Source organism: Phalangium opilio, unplaced genomic scaffold (assembly GCF_054372755.1).
Source record: "Phalangium opilio isolate 3A_F unplaced genomic scaffold, DU_Popi_V2 ptg000011l_1, whole genome shotgun sequence".
In the NCBI taxonomy this organism is placed as follows: Eukaryota; Metazoa; Arthropoda; class Arachnida; order Opiliones; family Phalangiidae; genus Phalangium; species Phalangium opilio.
The window spans coordinates 56073-73964 of record NW_028324147.1 but is presented as its reverse complement, the minus strand read 5'-3'; the positions used below and the strand labels follow the sequence as shown (position 1 = coordinate 73964).

The window sequence follows — 17892 nt, the reverse complement described above, 5'->3', positions numbered from 1 at the left end:
ATACATCATTCAATTCGATTGTTAACTGTGGATTAATTATACATGGATTTTTCGTGAAATGCCTGTTTAGGTTATTTGCTATCTCAAATTGAGTTGTATATTCTATTCCATTATTACGTATCATGACAATAGATTTAGATTTGGCTTTCATGAAGGGCTTTACCAATTTCCATAAGTTAGCCCCACCCTTTAATTTTTTATGAAAATAATCTTTTTTACTTTTTTGAACCAAGTTACTCGTCAAATTACGTAATTTTTTATATTTATCAATAAATAATGGTTGTTTAAAAGATTTCTTTTTGGCCATATCCCTAAGGTGCATAACATGTTTTATCTCATTGGAAAGCCAAGGTGGGCTATTTATAAATTTGCGTTTTGATAGTAGTGGGGCATACTTGTCAAGTGTGCTTTTTATAGTATTTTGTAAAGAAGAGACACCATCATCTATGTTTTCTAATCCTAAATGATCGAGGTTACTGATTAAGTCCTTTACAAACTCGTCACTATCAAAGTTTCTGTAGTCCCGTATAAAACTAATCTCTTTTTCTTTACGCGGAGCTTTTTTCTTCCTTATACACATAATTAGGTCATGATCAGATGCACCGGTTTGTATAACTTCTTGGTACAGGATTCTATCTGGACGGGTTGTAAAAATTAGATCTAGTAACGATTGCGTTGTTAAGGTTGTACGTGTGGGACTTTCAATTAATTGTTTAAAGTTAAGGAGAGTTTTCTTCAGCGCTCGTACTCTTGGTAGTACTGGTTTATGGAGGAAATTACAGTTAAAATCACCCAAAATCATTATTTCGATATCCTGATAGATATTATGAAACTGCAAGAGTTGGGCATCTAGCTCTTCAAATGTTTCTTCATGGTTAAAACAAGGGGGGCAGTAACATGTTCCAATTAAAAGAGGTTTAGTGTTTGTTTCTTTTAACAAACACCATAATAGTTCTAAATCTTTGTCTGTATGTTGCGTAATATTGTCGACAATGGAAAGGTTGAGATGATCCCTATGATAGAGACAGACACCTCCGCCACGCTTATTTCTCCTATCTAGTCTGATTACGTCATATCCGTCGATCTTAATTAGACTGTCTGGAATATCTGTTTTAAGCCAAGTTTCACTTATAGAAAGAATGTCAATGTCATGGGTAGTTAGCAAGAAAATAATATCCTCAATATGAGGTACTACACTCCTGATATTAATATGAGCGATTTTCAAGCCACCACGAGTTGATTTAGTTTCACTGTTGGATGTAATGTCATTGTTTTTAACCGAGGCGTTTGAAGACAAGTTCTCAAGTCAGACCATAACTGGGTCATCGTTGAACTTATTGGTTTCTCGATACCGATGAATTCTGAATGGATTTGGCCAATTTTCCAAATTTAAAATAATAGTATCGTACTTTTGCCCGCCTTCTATTAAGTATGACCTCTTCCATTGTGATACAGTAGCCAATTCTGATACTGTAACATCTGTGACATCAAGATCTTGAAGATGTAATTTTACCTCTTCTGCGGATGAATTTGCTGGGCAGTTTGATAACACGTACTTCGATGTTGGTGAATTTGATAGACTGATTCCATCAGAGTCTTCATTTATTCCCCATACTCTTGTGTTGTTAGGAACGGTAGATAGTTTATGACAGGAAATACCAGACGGCCATAATTCTGGTTTTAGAATATCGTTACATCCTGACGATGATTGAAATATAAAACAGTTATATTTTGATGTAGGGTCTTCAGATTTTCTAGAGAGTTTTATGTTTATAACGTTAATGTTTCTTTTAGTGATAAAGGTTCTCATTGTCTCAACGGTTGCTGATCGAGAACAGTTACCGACGAAGTAATCATTTTGAGACAATACCCCTTTAAAACGTGAATTTTCAGTTTTGCTTTCAGGCATTCTACCTACAGGCCGTGTGGGTACTTTTCGTTTTAAGAAACCTTTATGGATTTGTGGCTGACTAGATTGTGCCACACCAACATCCTTGTTGGTGTTGGGTCTTTGATTTATGAATAAATCAGTATATAGTTTTTTTGGAAAAGTCTGAGTCTGAAAAGTGTTGCTAATGTTTGGTCTTACTGATATATTGTCATTGCGAACAAGTGGACAAGCTCCCGTCAGGTGGATCTCCTTATTTGCCTCCCCACGCAACGTAGTTTCCAATGTTTGCATTTGTGTTTTGGTAGATTCACGAAAAGTTTTGAATTCTTCGTCCAGTATGTTAAGTTGGTTACTAATTGATTCAGTATCGAATTCATCTTTATGTTCTTTAAGGTCGTCGATACTTGTTTGCTGTATTTCAAGTTTTGAAGACAAAGTTGATATTTGTTCCGCGTAAATGTCTAGATTTTCATCAATAGATGCTTTGGCTTGAGAAAACTCATCAGCAAATTGTTTTAGCTTAACTAGGGTTGACACACACCCCGCACACATCCAAAATGCTCCAGCTACCTCGTCTTTAATGTTCAAACAAGTCAAATGAAACCATACATTACACATACCGCAATGTATCATAGCCCCATGTCTCTGATTTCCTCCGTTAAATTTGCAATCCGCACAACAATGTTTAGGCATAGTTAAAATTAATTATTTAAAGTTAAATAATAACTAGTCAAAATTAAGATAAAATAAATGAATAAAACTTAAGATAAAGCTAAGATCCAAAGCCTGGACCGCGTTTACTTTAGGGTTAAGACCAAGGGTTAGCGTTCCTAACGAGAGCTCACAGAAACACGTCCGCTCACGACGACGGCGCGATGCATAATTCTTTACGTTTTGCTTAATTACTTGGCCCCTGTTTGTCGTAGCCCAAAGTTTTTAGTATGGTTAGATGGGGGGCAAATTGGGCTATAACATACTCAAAGGACATCCCCGTATCTCTAGTAGAAACAGAGTTACGAGGCAGCAAAGTTGGGTCTAAAATGCAATTCCTATGGAGGGGTTGTTTGTTTACGTTTTGCTTAATTACTTGGCCCCTGTTTGTCGCAGCCCAAAGTCTTTAGTATAGTTAGATGGGGGACAAATTTAACTATAACATACTCAAAGGACATCCCCGTATCTCTACTAGACCCACAGTTACGAGCCTGCAAAATTGGGTCTAATGCATTTCCTATGGAGGGGTTTGTTTGTTCACGTTTTGCTTAAATATTTGGCCTGTATTTTCGATCAAACATCAGAACATATCTGTAGTGCAGTGGTTATCATGTCCGCCTCACTCCCGGAAGTCTACAGGTTCGAAACCGCGAAGTTTTTTTTTTTTTTTTTTTTTTTGCTTGGGATATGTAAAGACCTTTATAATTATCCGAACATTTGTGTCAAGGTCACATTATTTACATCCCCGTAACTCTACTTGACCCAGAGTTACGAGGCCGCAAAGTTGGGTCTAATGCAATTCCTATGGAGGGTTTGTTTGTTTACGTTTTGCTTAATTACTTGGCCCCTGTTTGTCGTAGCCCTAAGTTTATAGTATGGTTGGATGGGGGACAAATTGATCTATAACATACTCAAAGGACATCCCCGTATCACTACTAGAACCAGAGTTACGAGCCTCCAAAATTGGGTCAAACGCTTTTCCTATGGAGGGGTTGTTCGTTTACGTTTTGCTTAATTACTTGGCCCCTGTTTGTCGTAGCCCTAAGTTTATAGTATGGTTGGATGGGGGACAAATTGATCTATAACATACTCAAAGGACATCCCCGTATCACTACTAGAACCAGAGTTACGAGCCTCCAAAATTGGGTCAAACGCTTTTCCTATGGAGGGGTTGTTCGTTTACGTTTTGCTTAATTACTTGGCCCATGTTTGTCGTAGCCCTACGTTTTTAGTATGGTCAGATGGGGGACAAATTGCACTATAACATTCTCAAAGGACATCCCCTTATCTCTACTAGAACCAGAGTTACGAGCCTCCAAAATTGGGTCTAATGCTATTCCTATGGAAGGAGTTGTTTCTTTACTTTTTCCTTAATTACTCGGCCCTGTATTCTCGGTCACCCATAATAACATATCTGTAGTGTAGTGGTTAACACATCCGCCTCACTCACGGAAGGCCACAGGTTCGAAACCGCGAAGTTTTTTTTTTCGCTTGGGATATGTAAAGACCTTTATAATTATCCGAACATTTGTGTCAAGGTCACATTATTTACATCCCCGTATCTCTGGTAGAACCAGAGTTCCGAGCCTCCAAAATTTAGTTTAATGCATTTCCTATGGAGGGGTTTGTTTCTTTACGTTTTGCTTAAGTACTCGGCCCCAGTTTGTCGTAGCCCAAAGTTTTTAGTATGGTTAGATGGGGGACAAATTGGGCTATAACATACTCAAAGGACATCCGCGTATCTCTACTAGAAAAAGAGTTACGAGCCTGCAAAGTTTATTTTCAAAAATCAAAAGTAACCTCCTAACAATAAGTGAGACAAAAAATAAGTTGACGACGATATTGAGGTAGCCTCAAGTTTAAAGTATCCTTGTATGGGGAGCAAAGAGTACTATAACATATCCAAAGGAGATCCCCGTATCTCTAATAGAACGAGAGTTATGAGCCTACAAAGTTCAGTGCTAAAATCATAAGTAACATAGCAAATAAAGGTGAGAAGATACCATACGTTGACGAACATGTTGCTTAATATCTCGGCCCCTGTTTGTCGTAGCCCTATGTTCTTGGTATGGCTGGATGGGGGACAAATTGGACTATAACATACTCAGAGGACATCCCCCTATGTCTATTAGAACCAGAGTTACGAGACTCTAAAGTTGGGTGTGACGGTATTTTTATGGCATGTTTTTGAATATTTCGCTTAATTTCTCGGCCCCTATATGACGCAACCCCAAACCTTTGGTATAGTAGGATGGGGGACAAATTGGGCTATAACATACTCTAAGGACATCCCCGTATCTCTAGTAGAAACAGAGTTACGAGGCTGCAAAGTTGGGTCTAAAATGCAATTCCTATGGAGGGGTTGTTTGTTTACGTTTTGCTTAATTACTTGGCCCCAGTTTGTCGCAGCCCAAAGTTTTTAGTATGGTTGGATGGGGGACAAATTGGGCTATAACATACTCAAAGGACATCCGCGTATCTCTAGTAGAAACAGAGTTACGAGGCAGCAAAGTTGGGTCTAAAATGCAATTCCTATGGAGGGGTTGTTTGTTTACGTTTTGCTTAATTACTTGGCCCCTGTTTGTCGCAGCCCAAAGTCTTTAGTATAGTTAGATGGGGGACAAATTTAACTATAACATACTCAAAGGACATCCCCGTATCTCTACTAGACCCACAGTTACGAGCCTGCAAAATTGGGTCTAATGCATTTCCTATGGAGGGGTTTGTTTGTTCACGTTTTGCTTAAATATTTGGCCTGTATTTTCGATCAAACATCAGAACATATCTGTAGTGCAGTGGTTATCATGTCCGCCTCACTCCCGGAAGTCTACAGGTTCGAAACCGCGAAGTTTTTTTTTTTTTTTTTTTTTGCTTGGGATATGTAAAGACCTTTATAATTATCCGAACATTTGTGTCAAGGTCACATTATTTACATCCCCGTAACTCTACTAGACCCAGAGTTACGAGGCCGCAAAGTTGGGTCTAATGCAATTCCTATGGAGGGTTTGTTTGTTTACGTTTTGCTTAATTACTTGGCCCCTGTTTGTCGTAGCCCTAAGTTTATAGTATGGTTGGATGGGGGACAAATTGATCTATAACATACTCAAAGGACATCCCCGTATCACTACTAGAACCAGAGTTACGAGCCTCCAAAATTGGGTCAAACGCTTTTCCTATGGAGGGGTTGTTCGTTTACGTTTTGCTTAATTACTTGGCCCATGTTTGTCGTAGCCCTACGTTTTTAGTATGGTCAGATGGGGGACAAATTGCACTATAACATTCTCAAAGGACATCCCCTTATCTCTACTAGAACCAGAGTTACGAGCCTCCAAAGTTGGGTCTAATGCTATTCCTATGGAAGGAGTTGTTTCTTTACTTTTTCCTTAATTACTCGGCCCTGTATTCTCGGTCACCCATAATAACTTATCTGTAGTGTAGTGGTTAACACATCCGCCTCACTCACGGAAGGCCACAGGTTCGAAACCGCGAAGTTTTTTTTTTCGCTTGGGATATGTAAAGACCTTTATAATTATCCGAACATTTGTGTCAAGGTCACATTATTTACATCCCCGTATCTCTGGTAGAACCAGAGTTCCGAGCCTCCAAAATTTAGTTTAATGCATTTCCTATGGAGGGGTTTGTTTCTTTACGTTTTGCTTAAGTACTCGGCCCCAGTTTGTCGTAGCCCAAAGTTTTTAGTATGGTTAGATGGGGGACAAATTGGGCTATAACATACTCAAAGGACATCCGCGTATCTCTACTAGAAAAAGAGTTACGAGCCTGCAAAGTTTATTTTCAAAAATCAAAAGTAACCTCCTAACAATAAGTGAGACAAAAAATAAGTTGACGACGATATTGAGGTAGCCTCAAGTTTAAAGTATCCTTGTATGGGGAGCAAAGAGTACTATAACATATCCAAAGGAGATCCCCGTATCTCTAATAGAACGAGAGTTATGAGCCTACAAAGTTCAGTGCTAAAATCATAAGTAACATAGCAAATAAAGGTGAGAAGATACCATACGTTGACGAACATTTTGCTTAATATCTCGGCCCCTGTTTGTCGTAGCCCTATGTTCTTGGTATGGTTGGATGGGGGACAAATTGGACTATAACATACTCAGAGGACATCCCCCTATGTCTATTAGAACCAGAGTTACGAGACTCTAAAGTTGGGTGTGACGCTATTTTTATGGCATGTTTTTGAATATTTCGCTTAATTTCTCGGCCCCTATATGACGCAACCCCAAACCTTTGGTATAGTAGGATGGGGGACAAATTGGGCTATAACATACTCAAAGGACATCCGCGTATCTCTACTAGAAAAAGAGTTACGAGCCTGCAAAGTTTATTTTCAAAAATCAAAAGTAACCTCCTAACAATAAGTGAGACAAAAAATAAGTTGACGACGATATTGAGGTAGCCTCAAGTTTAAAGTATCCTTGTATGGGGAGCAAAGAGTACTATAACATATCCAAAGGAGATCCCCGTATCTCTAATAGAACGAGAGTTATGAGCCTACAAAGTTCAGTGCTAAAATCATAAGTAACATAGCAAATAAAGGTGAGAAGATACCATACGTTGACGAACATTTTGCTTAATATCTCGGCCCCTGTTTGTCGTAGCCCTATGTTCTTGGTATGGTTGGATGGGGGACAAATTGGACTATAACATACTCAGAGGACATCCCCCTATGTCTATTAGAACCAGAGTTACGAGACTCTAAAGTTGGGTGTGACGCTATTTTTATGGCATGTTTTTGAATATTTCGCTTAATTTCTCGGCCCCTATATGACGCAACCCCAAACCTTTGGTATAGTAGGATGGGGGACAAATTGGGCTATAACATACTCAAACGACATCCCCGTATCTCTAGTAGAAACAAAGTTACGAGCCTGCAAAGTATAGTCTAAAGCATTTCCTATGGAGGAGTTTGTTTCTTTACGTTTTGCTTAATTACTTGGCCCCTGTTTGTCGTAGCCCAAAGTTTTTAGTATGGTTAGATGGGGGGCAAATTGGGCTATAACATACTCAAAGGACATCCCCGTATCTCTAGTAGAAACAGAGTTACGAGGCTGCAAAGTTGGGTCTAAAATGCAATTCCTATGGAGGGGTTGTTTGTTTACGTTTTGCTTAATTACTTGGCCCCTGTTTGTCGCAGCCCAAAGTCTTTAGTATAGTTAGATGGGGGACAAATTTAACTATAACATACTCAAAGGACATCCCCGTATCTCTACTAGACCCACAGTTACGAGCCTGCAAAATTGGGTCTAATGCATTTCCTATGGAGGGGTTTGTTTGTTCACGTTTTGCTTAAATATTTGGCCTGTATTTTCGATCAAACACCAGAACATATCTGTAGTGCAGTGGTTATCATGTCCGCCTCACTCCCGGAAGTCTACAGGTTCGAAACCGCGAAGTTTTTTTTTTTTTTTTTTTTTGCTTGGGATATGTAAAGACCTTTATAATTATCCGAACATTTGTGTCAAGGTCACATTATTTACATCCCCGTAACTCTACTAGACCCAGAGTTACGAGGCCGCAAAGTTGGGTCTAATGCAATTCCTATGGAGGGTTTGTTTGTTTACGTTTTGCTTAATTACTTGGCCCCTGTTTGTCGTAGCCCTAAGTTTATAGTATGGTTGGATGGGGGACAAATTGATCTATAACATACTTAAAGGACATCCCCGTATCACTACTAGAACCAGAGTTACGAGCCTCCAAAATTGGGTCAAACGCTTTTCCTATGGAGGGGTTGTTCGTTTACGTTTTGCTTAATTACTTGGCCCCTGTTTGTCGTAGCCCTAAGCTTATAGTATGGTTGGATGGGGGACAAATTGATCTATAACATACTCAAAGGACATCCCCGTATCACTACTAGAACCAGAGTTACGAGCCTCCAAAATTGGGTCAAACGCTTTTCCTATGGAGGGGTTGTTCGTTTACGTTTTGCTTAATTACTTGGCCCCTGTTTGTCGTAGCCCTAAGCTTATAGTATGGTTGGATGGGGGACAAATTGATCTATAACATACTCAAAGGACATCCCCTTATCTCTACTAGAACCAGAGTTACGAGCCTCCAAAATTGGGTCTAATGCTATTCCTATGGAAGGAGTTGTTTCTTTACTTTTTCCTTAATTACTCGGCCCTGTATTCTCGGTCACCCATAATAACATATCTGTAGTGTAGTGGTTAACACATCCGCCTCACTCACGGAAGGCCACAGGTTCGAAACCGCGAAGTTTTTTTTTTCGCTTGGGATATGTAAAGACCTTTATAATTATCCGAACATTTGTGTCAAGGTCACATTATTTACATCCCCGTATCTCTGGTAGAACCAGAGTTCCGAGCCTCCAAAATTTAGTTTAATGCATTTCCTATGGAGGGGTTTGTTTCTTTACGTTTTGCTTAAGTACTCGGCCCCAGTTTGTCGTAGCCCATAGTTTTTAGTATGGTTAGATGGGGGACAAATTGGGCTATAACATACTCAAAGGACATCCGCGTATCTCTAGTAGAAAAAGAGTTACGAGCCTGCAAAGTTTATTTTCAAAAATCAAAAGTAACCTCCTAACAATAAGTGAGACAAAAAATAAGTTGACGACGATATTGAGGTAGCCTCAAGTTTAAAGTATCCTTGTATGGGGAGCAAAGAGTACTATAACATATCCAAAGGAGATCCCCGTATCTCTAATAGAACGAGAGTTATGAGCCTACAAAGTTCAGTGCTAAAATCATAAGTAACATAGCAAATAAAGGTGAGAAGATACCATACGTTGACGAACATTTTGCTTAATATCTCGGCCCCTGTTTGTCGTAGCCCTATGTTCTTGGTATGGCTGGATGGGGGACAAATTGGACTATAACATACTCAGAGGACATCCCCCTATGTCTATTAGAACCAGAGTTACGAGACTCTAAAGTTGGGTGTGACGGTATTTTTATGGCATGTTTTTGAATATTTCGCTTAATTTCTCGGCCCCTATATGACGCAACCCCAAACCTTTGGTATAGTAGGATGGGGGACAAATTGGGCTATAACATACTCTAAGGACATCCCCGTATCTCTAGTAGAAACAGAGTTACGAGGCTGCAAAGTTGGGTCTAAAATGCAATTCCTATGGAGGGGTTGTTTGTTTACGTTTTGCTTAATTACTTGGCCCCAGTTTGTCGCAGCCCAAAGTTTTTAGTATGGTTGGATGGGGGACAAATTGGGCTATAACATACTCAAAGGACATCCGCGTATCTCTAGTAGAAACAGAGTTACGAGGCAGCAAAGTTGGGTCTAAAATGCAATTCCTATGGAGGGGTTGTTTGTTTACGTTTTGCTTAATTACTTGGCCCCTGTTTGTCGCAGCCCAAAGTCTTTAGTATAGTTAGATGGGGGACAAATTTAACTATAACATACTCAAAGGACATCCCCGTATCTCTACTAGACCCACAGTTACGAGCCTGCAAAACTGGGTCTAATGCATTTCCTATGGAGGGGTTTGTTTGTTCACGTTTTGCTTAAATATTTGGCCTGTATTTTCGATCAAACATCAGAACATATCTGTAGTGCAGTGGTTATCATGTCCGCCTCACTCCCGGAAGTCTACAGGTTCGAAACCGCGAAGTTTTTTTTTTTTTTTTTTTTTTGCTTGGGATATGTAAAGACCTTTATAATTATCCGAACATTTGTGTCAAGGTCACATTATTTACATCCCCGTAACTCTACTAGACCCAGAGTTACGAGGCCGCAAAGTTGGGTCTAATGCAATTCCTATGGAGGGTTTGTTTGTTTACGTTTTGCTTAATTACTTGGCCCCTGTTTGTCGTAGCCCTAAGTTTATAGTATGGTTGGATGGGGGACAAATTGATCTATAACATACTTAAAGGACATCCCCGTATCACTACTAGAACCAGAGTTACGAGCCTCCAAAATTGGGTCAAACGCTTTTCCTATGGAGGGGTTGTTCGTTTACGTTTTGCTTAATTACTTGGCCCATGTTTGTCGTAGCCCTACGTTTTTAGTATGGTTGGATGGGGGACAAATTGATCTATAACATACTCAAAGGACATCCCCGTATCACTACTAGAACCAGAGTTACGAGCCTCCAAAATTGGGTCAAACGCTTTTCCTATGGAGGGGTTGTTCGTTTACGTTTTGCTTAATTACTTGGCCCATGTTTGTCGTAGCCCTACGTTTTTAGTATGGTCAGATGGGGGACAAATTGCACTATAACATTCTCAAAGGACATCCCCTTATCTCTACTAGAACCAGAGTTACGAGCCTCCAAAATTGGGTCTAATGCTATTCCTATGGAAGGAGTTGTTTCTTTACTTTTTCCTTAATTACTCGGCCCTGTATTCTCGGTCACCCATAATAACATATCTGTAGTGTAGTGGTTAACACATCCGCCTCACTCACGGAAGGCCACAGGTTCGAAACCGCGAAGTTTTTTTTTTCGCTTGGGATATGTAAAGACCTTTATAATTATCCGAACATTTGTGTCAAGGTCACATTATTTACATCCCCGTATCTCTGGTAGAACCAGAGTTCCGAGCCTCCAAAATTTAGTTTAATGCATTTCCTATGGAGGGGTTTGTTTCTTTACGTTTTGCTTAAGTACTCGGCCCCAGTTTGTCGTAGCCCAAAGTTTTTAGTATGGTTAGATGGGGGACAAATTGGGCTATAACATACTCAAAGGACATCCGCGTATCTCTAGTAGAAAAAGAGTTACGAGCCTGCAAAGTTTATTTTCAAAAATCAAAAGTAACCTCCTAACAATAAGTGAGACAAAAAATAAGTTGACGACGATATTGAGGTAGCCTCAAGTTTAAAGTATCCTTGTATGGGGAGCAAAGAGTACTATAACATATCCAAAGGAGATCCCCGTATCTCTAATAGAACGAGAGTTATGAGCCTACAAAGTTCAGTGCTAAAATCATAAGTAACATAGCAAATAAAGGTGAGAAGATACCATACGTTGACGAACATTTTGCTTAATATCTCGGCCCCTGTTTGTCGTAGCCCTATGTTCTTGGTATGGCTGGATGGGGGACAAATTGGACTATAACATACTCAGAGGACATCCCCCTATGTCTATTAGAACCAGAGTTACGAGACTCTAAAGTTGGGTGTGACGGTATTTTTATGGCATGTTTTTGAATATTTCGCTTAATTTCTCGGCCCCTATATGACGCAACCCCAAACCTTTGGTATAGTAGGATGGGGGACAAATTGGGCTATAACATACTCTAAGGACATCCCCGTATCTCTAGTAGAAACAGAGTTACGAGGCTGCAAAGTTGGGTCTAAAATGCAATTCCTATGGAGGGGTTGTTTGTTTACGTTTTGCTTAATTACTTGGCCCCAGTTTGTCGCAGCCCAAAGTTTTTAGTATGGTTGGATGGGGGACAAATTGGGCTATAACATACTCAAAGGACATCCGCGTATCTCTAGTAGAAACAGAGTTACGAGGCAGCAAAGTTGGGTCTAAAATGCAATTCCTATGGAGGGGTTGTTTGTTTACGTTTTGCTTAATTACTTGGCCCCTGTTTGTCGCAGCCCAAAGTCTTTAGTATAGTTAGATGGGGGACAAATTTAACTATAACATACTCAAAGGACATCCCCGTATCTCTACTAGACCCACAGTTACGAGCCTGCAAAACTGGGTCTAATGCATTTCCTATGGAGGGGTTTGTTTGTTCACGTTTTGCTTAAATATTTGGCCTGTATTTTCGATCAAACATCAGAACATATCTGTAGTGCAGTGGTTATCATGTCCGCCTCACTCCCGGAAGTCTACAGGTTCGAAACCGCGAAGTTTTTTTTTTTTTTTTTTTTTGCTTGGGATATGTAAAGACCTTTATAATTATCCGAACATTTGTGTCAAGGTCACATTATTTACATCCCCGTAACTCTACTAGACCCAGAGTTACGAGGCCGCAAAGTTGGGTCTAATGCAATTCCTATGGAGGGTTTGTTTGTTTACGTTTTGCTTAATTACTTGGCCCCTGTTTGTCGTAGCCCTAAGTTTATAGTATGGTTGGATGGGGGACAAATTGATCTATAACATACTCAAAGGACATCCCCGTATCACTACTAGAACCAGAGTTACGAGCCTCCAAAAATGGGTCAAACGCTTTTCCTATGGAGGGGTTGTTCGTTTACGTTTTGCTTAATTACTTGGCCCATGTTTGTCGTAGCCCTACGTTTTTAGTATGGTCAGATGGGGGACAAATTGCACTATAACATTCTCAAAGGACATCCCCTTATCTCTACTAGAACCAGAGTTACGAGCCTCCAAAGTTGGGTCTAATGCTATTCCTATGGAAGGAGTTGTTTCTTTACTTTTTCCTTAATTACTCGGCCCTGTATTCTCGGTCACCCATAATAACATATCTGTAGTGTAGTGGTTAACACATCCGCCTCACTCACGGAAGGCCACAGGTTCGAAACCGCGAAGTTTTTTTTTTCGCTTGGGATATGTAAAGACCTTTATAATTATCCGAACATTTGTGTCAAGGTCACATTATTTACATCCCCGTATCTCTGGTAGAACCAGAGTTCCGAGCCTCCAAAATTTAGTTTAATGCATTTCCTATGGAGGGGTTTGTTTCTTTACGTTTTGCTTAAGTACTCGGCCCCAGTTTGTCGTAGCCCAAAGTTTTTAGTATGGTTAGATGGGGGACAAATTGGGCTATAACATACTCAAAGGACATCCGCGTATCTCTACTAGAAAAAGAGTTACGAGCCTGCAAAGTTTATTTTCAAAAATCAAAAGTAACCTCCTAACAATAAGTGAGACAAAAAATAAGTTGACGACGATATTGAGGTAGCCTCAAGTTTAAAGTATCCTTGTATGGGGAGCAAAGAGTACTATAACATATCCAAAGGAGATCCCCGTATCTCTAATAGAACGAGAGTTATGAGCCTACAAAGTTCAGTGCTAAAATCATAAGTAACATAGCAAATAAAGGTGAGAAGATACCATACATTGACGAACATTTTGCTTAATATCTCGGCCCCTGTTTGTCGTAGCCCTATGTTCTTGGTATGGTTGGATGGGGGACAAATTGGACTATAACATACTCAGAGGACATCCCCCTATGTCTATTAGAACCAGAGTTACGAGACTCTAAAGTTGGGTGTGACGCTATTTTTATGGCATGTTTTTGAATATTTCGCTTAATTTCTCGGCCCCTATATGACGCAACCCCAAACCTTTGGTATAGTAGGATGGGGGACAAATTGGACTATAACATACTCAGAGGACATCCCCCTATGTCTATTAGAACCAGAGTTACGAGACTCTAAAGTTGGGTGTGACGCTATTTTTATGGCATGTTTTTGAATATTTCGCTTAATTTCTCGGCCCCTATATGACGCAACCCCAAACCTTTGGTATAGTAGGATGGGGGACAAATTTAACTATAACATACTCAAAGGACATCCCCGTATCACTACTAGAACCAGAGTTACGAGCCTCCAAAATTGGGTCAAACGCTTTTCCTATGGAGGGGTTGTTCGTTTACGTTTTGCTTAATTACTTGGCCCCTGTTTGTCGTAGCCCTAAGTTTATAGTATGGTTGGATGGGGGACAAATTGGACTATAACATACTCAAAGGACATCCCCGTATCACTACTAAAACCAGAGTTACGAGCCTCCAAAATTGGGTCAAACGCTTTTCCTATGGAGGGGTTGTTCGTTTACGTTTTGCTTAATTACTTGGCCCCTGTTTGTCGTAGCCCTAAGTTTATAGTATGGTTGGATGGGGGACAAATTGATCTATAACATACTCAAAGGACATCCCCGTATCACTACTAGAACCAGAGTTACGAGCCTCCAAAATTGGGTCAAACGCTTTTCCTATGGAGGGGTTGTTCGTTTACGTTTTGCTTAATTACTTGGCCCCTGTTTGTCGTAGCCCTAAGTTTATAGTATGGTTGGATGGGGGACAAATTGGACTATAACATATCCTAAGGACATCCCCGTCCGACCCCTCGAGTAGTCCACTACCGCAAAGGGTGAAACGGGAATGTAGAATGAAAGAGACACAGAGATGAAATACTTTATTTAAGAAAAGAAACACGCAAGTACGTTGCCCTGACAGTACAAGGTCGGAAAATACACAGCGTAACATTATTATCGACATCGTTATTATTATTATTTGTAAAATAATATATTTATGGCATTATATATATTTAAAATTATACAAAAAAATTTGAGTATTGCAAAAGTGCGTTAAAGTACGTATTGGTTGCTTGCCCGAGGCGATTGTTGGACGGGAGCCAGTGTCCTATCGTGTTCCCCATTGGCTGGTCAATGAGAGCCTGGTATTCATTTCTTCCAAGAAAATATTGGCAGTGCCTTGGCTCCAAGTAATTGACTCTACCAGCTTGGTCTTCTTCGTGTCTCGTTCAAATCGAACTGTGGGCTCAATCCTCTTGGAGATTCGTATTTGGGGGGAGATGTCCATCCAATCTCTCGCCCTCGCCCTGCCCCCACCCCCGCCCAGCAACTACTAGATCGGCGCGTTTATTTGACCCCCAAGGGGTTGATAACTCCGCAACTCCGCTTATTACCCCTTGGATATCAGATAAGATAAGGAAATAGGCCTAAGATAAGGAGATCTATTTGTTCCTTTGATAGGTGGTATCACGTGACAATGAAAACCCCGCCCCGCCCTAGACGTTGGTTGGTTGGTTGGTTGTTGTCCGCCGCCGCCGCGCTTATAATTTTGATCAATTTTATTTATTGGTAACGTAATTAATAATTTAAACATTAACAAACAACTTAATAATTAATTTTAATTATCGGGCAAAACCCTTAAAACTTCCCTTACAAAATAAAAAACTAAACATTTCACTCACCATAGGACCCTTGAGTTTGAAAGATCCGAGGGCTGGAGTGGTTGTATTTCATTATGGTCTAATGGCACCCCATGTTATTTCCCCATAGAGCTTAATACAGTCGAAGGCAGAGGGCTGCCATTACCCTATACCGCTTAAACCCACGGACACCTAATAAATAAATAAACGAAGTAAAACGGATTTAGGCTTATTTAAATTGATTTAGGATTACTTAAAATTATTTAGAATAATTTACGCTTACTTAATAAGATGAAATCGCGTTAAAATTACTTATTAAACATTTTACTTTACGGTTTAGCCCTTGGCACAATCAAAATACGGCAGTTTTTCCAATAAATAATCATTTATTCAAGGTTATTAATTACATTTAAGTCGCGGCGGAAATTAACTTAAATCGATAATTTAATGAGCGTAAAATTATACCCAGTTCCTTCTTCCTAGCCACCAAATACCATAAAATATAACCCAATCAACCCTAAATTAACCCTAACCCTAACCCTACCTGACCTACCCTAACCAATAATATGAAGAGTAAAATATAGAAAAACATGGAAAATATATATTTTAATTAATTTCCACACCTTAAATGTAGTTAATTATCCTTTAATTAACCTTGAATAAATGATATTTATTGAAAAACTGTGTATTTTGAATGTGCAAAGGGCTAAAGTAAAATCTAGCCCAATATTTTCAGTATCCACCCAAAAGTAGGCCTAACAACATTTAAACCTACAACTATTAATTACTTTGGCCCTGGAAGTCTTTTAAATGAACCCGTCTTCATACGCGGAATCCACAAATTTTATACTAATCAATAAAATTACGTTAAATATAATTGAAACTCAATTAAAAGTTATAATTAACCACGCAAAACAAAGGCTTAAAAAAATTAGAGACGTCGCAGCAGGCACGGTACCACCACCGGGCTGTTAGTCTGTTAGTCCACGGCCAACTTAGATACTCGACAAGCTCGCCAATAAGGCCAGCCAAGATTTATCGCCCTCTATGTTAACGAGCGTATGAGAAAAACCCGGAAAAAAATATGAAGCCGGGACAAAAAGAGACGAGCTAAAATTTTTTTATAATGTTAATCCTATGGGGCATGGTCCCGAGAGCGGATTCTGTCAGCAATTAAGAGTCCTTTTTACAATGTTTCCAATTTTTGTCAACTCTGGGGATTTTATGAGGCGTGAAGTAAGTTTTGAGCTTCATTTTGAACCTAATTTCATAATTTTACATAAATTATTTCGCTTTCAATAAATTATTGTTCCTAAGCCTTGGTCATGTTTTTGTTTAAGCAAGCCGGGACAACTCGGGACGAGCTAAAATGAGATTCTAATGCTATTCCTATGGAAAATGGTTTCGAAACTGGATTCTACCTTTAATTAGGAGTCGTTTTCAAAATGTTTCAGATTTTTATCAACTCTGGAGATTTTATGAGGCGTGAAGTAGGGTTTAAGCTTCATTTTGAACCTAATTTCATAATTTTAAATTGCATTGTTTCACTCCCACTAATTTTCTAAACTTGGACCTTGGCTCGTCTCTGTGTTATTTTAAAATATTACACTACGGAATTGTTTGTTTTATGGAATAAGATTTAATATTATATTAAATGTATGAAATGTTAAATAGCGCATTGCATTTAAATAAACAATGTTTAAACTGAATGTTTGTCATATGACTCGTAGTTACAATTTCAAAACTTTACGACTAATGGGTTTATTCGTGAGGTCTTTGGTAACATTTTAATTTTTTGGGAAATGATATGCCATTTTCTGGATGTGTTGCTGATTGCCGCAGTCTTCAAGCTTGAGAAGTAACAGAGACTTTACTTTTTGCCGGAATCTTATTTTGGCAAGCTTCAACATAATTTTGAAGGTTCGCTACAAAAGTTCTGCTTGGGTACCGAAGATTTCCTTTAGAAGCTTGACAAGTATTTTTATTATTAAATTACACATAAGATGACTTTTTGTGATAAAATAAAACGGCAAAAAAATTATTTTTCAAATTTATTGAGTTTTGACATTGCAATATTTACATTTTTTACAAATTCAAATTTCGCGGGAAATGAAGCCAGGCTTCATAATTACTTGCCTTCAAATTGAAGTTCAAGTTTAGAAAATTAGTGGGAGTGAAACAATGCAATTTAAAATTATGAAATTAGGTTCAAAATGAAGCTTAAACCCTACTTCACGCCTCATAAAATCTCCAGAGTTGATAAAAATCTGAAACATTTTGAAAACGACTCCTAATTAAAGGTAGAATCCAGTTTCGAAACCATTTTCCATAGGAATAGCATTAGAATCTCATTTTAGCTCGTCCCGAGTTGTCCCGGCTTGCTTAAACAAAAACATGACCAAGGCTTAGGAACAATAATTTATTGAAAGCGAAATAATTTATGTAAAATTATGAAATTAGGTTCAAAATGAAGCTCAAAA

The 17892-nt window shown here is 39.1% G+C and overlaps 1 protein-coding gene and 1 long non-coding RNA gene across 8 annotated transcripts in view; one reads left to right on the top strand and one right to left on the bottom strand.

Annotated features, from left to right (window-relative positions):
• Dus3 (Dihydrouridine synthase 3) overlaps positions 1-17892 on the bottom strand; it is a 121557-nt gene that overhangs the window by 91110 nt on the left and 12555 nt on the right. For 3 of the 7 annotated variants that reach the window (XM_089856199.1, XM_089856174.1, XM_089856194.1), the window contains one exon: positions 15455-15604. The exons of 1 other annotated variant lie outside the window; for it this stretch is intronic. The gene's annotated coding sequence lies outside the window, so the exon portion shown is untranslated. Of the gene's footprint in view, positions 1-15454; positions 15605-15695; positions 15832-16200; positions 16363-17892 lie in introns of those variants that run through there. 3 more of the 7 variants (XM_089856162.1, XM_089856181.1, XM_089856188.1) reach the window with 3 other exon arrangements.
• LOC149709604 (uncharacterized) lies at positions 16398-17121 on the top strand. Its single transcript, XR_016375803.1, has 2 exons — positions 16398-16648; positions 16757-17121. It is a non-coding gene; the product is annotated as an uncharacterized LOC149709604 (long non-coding RNA).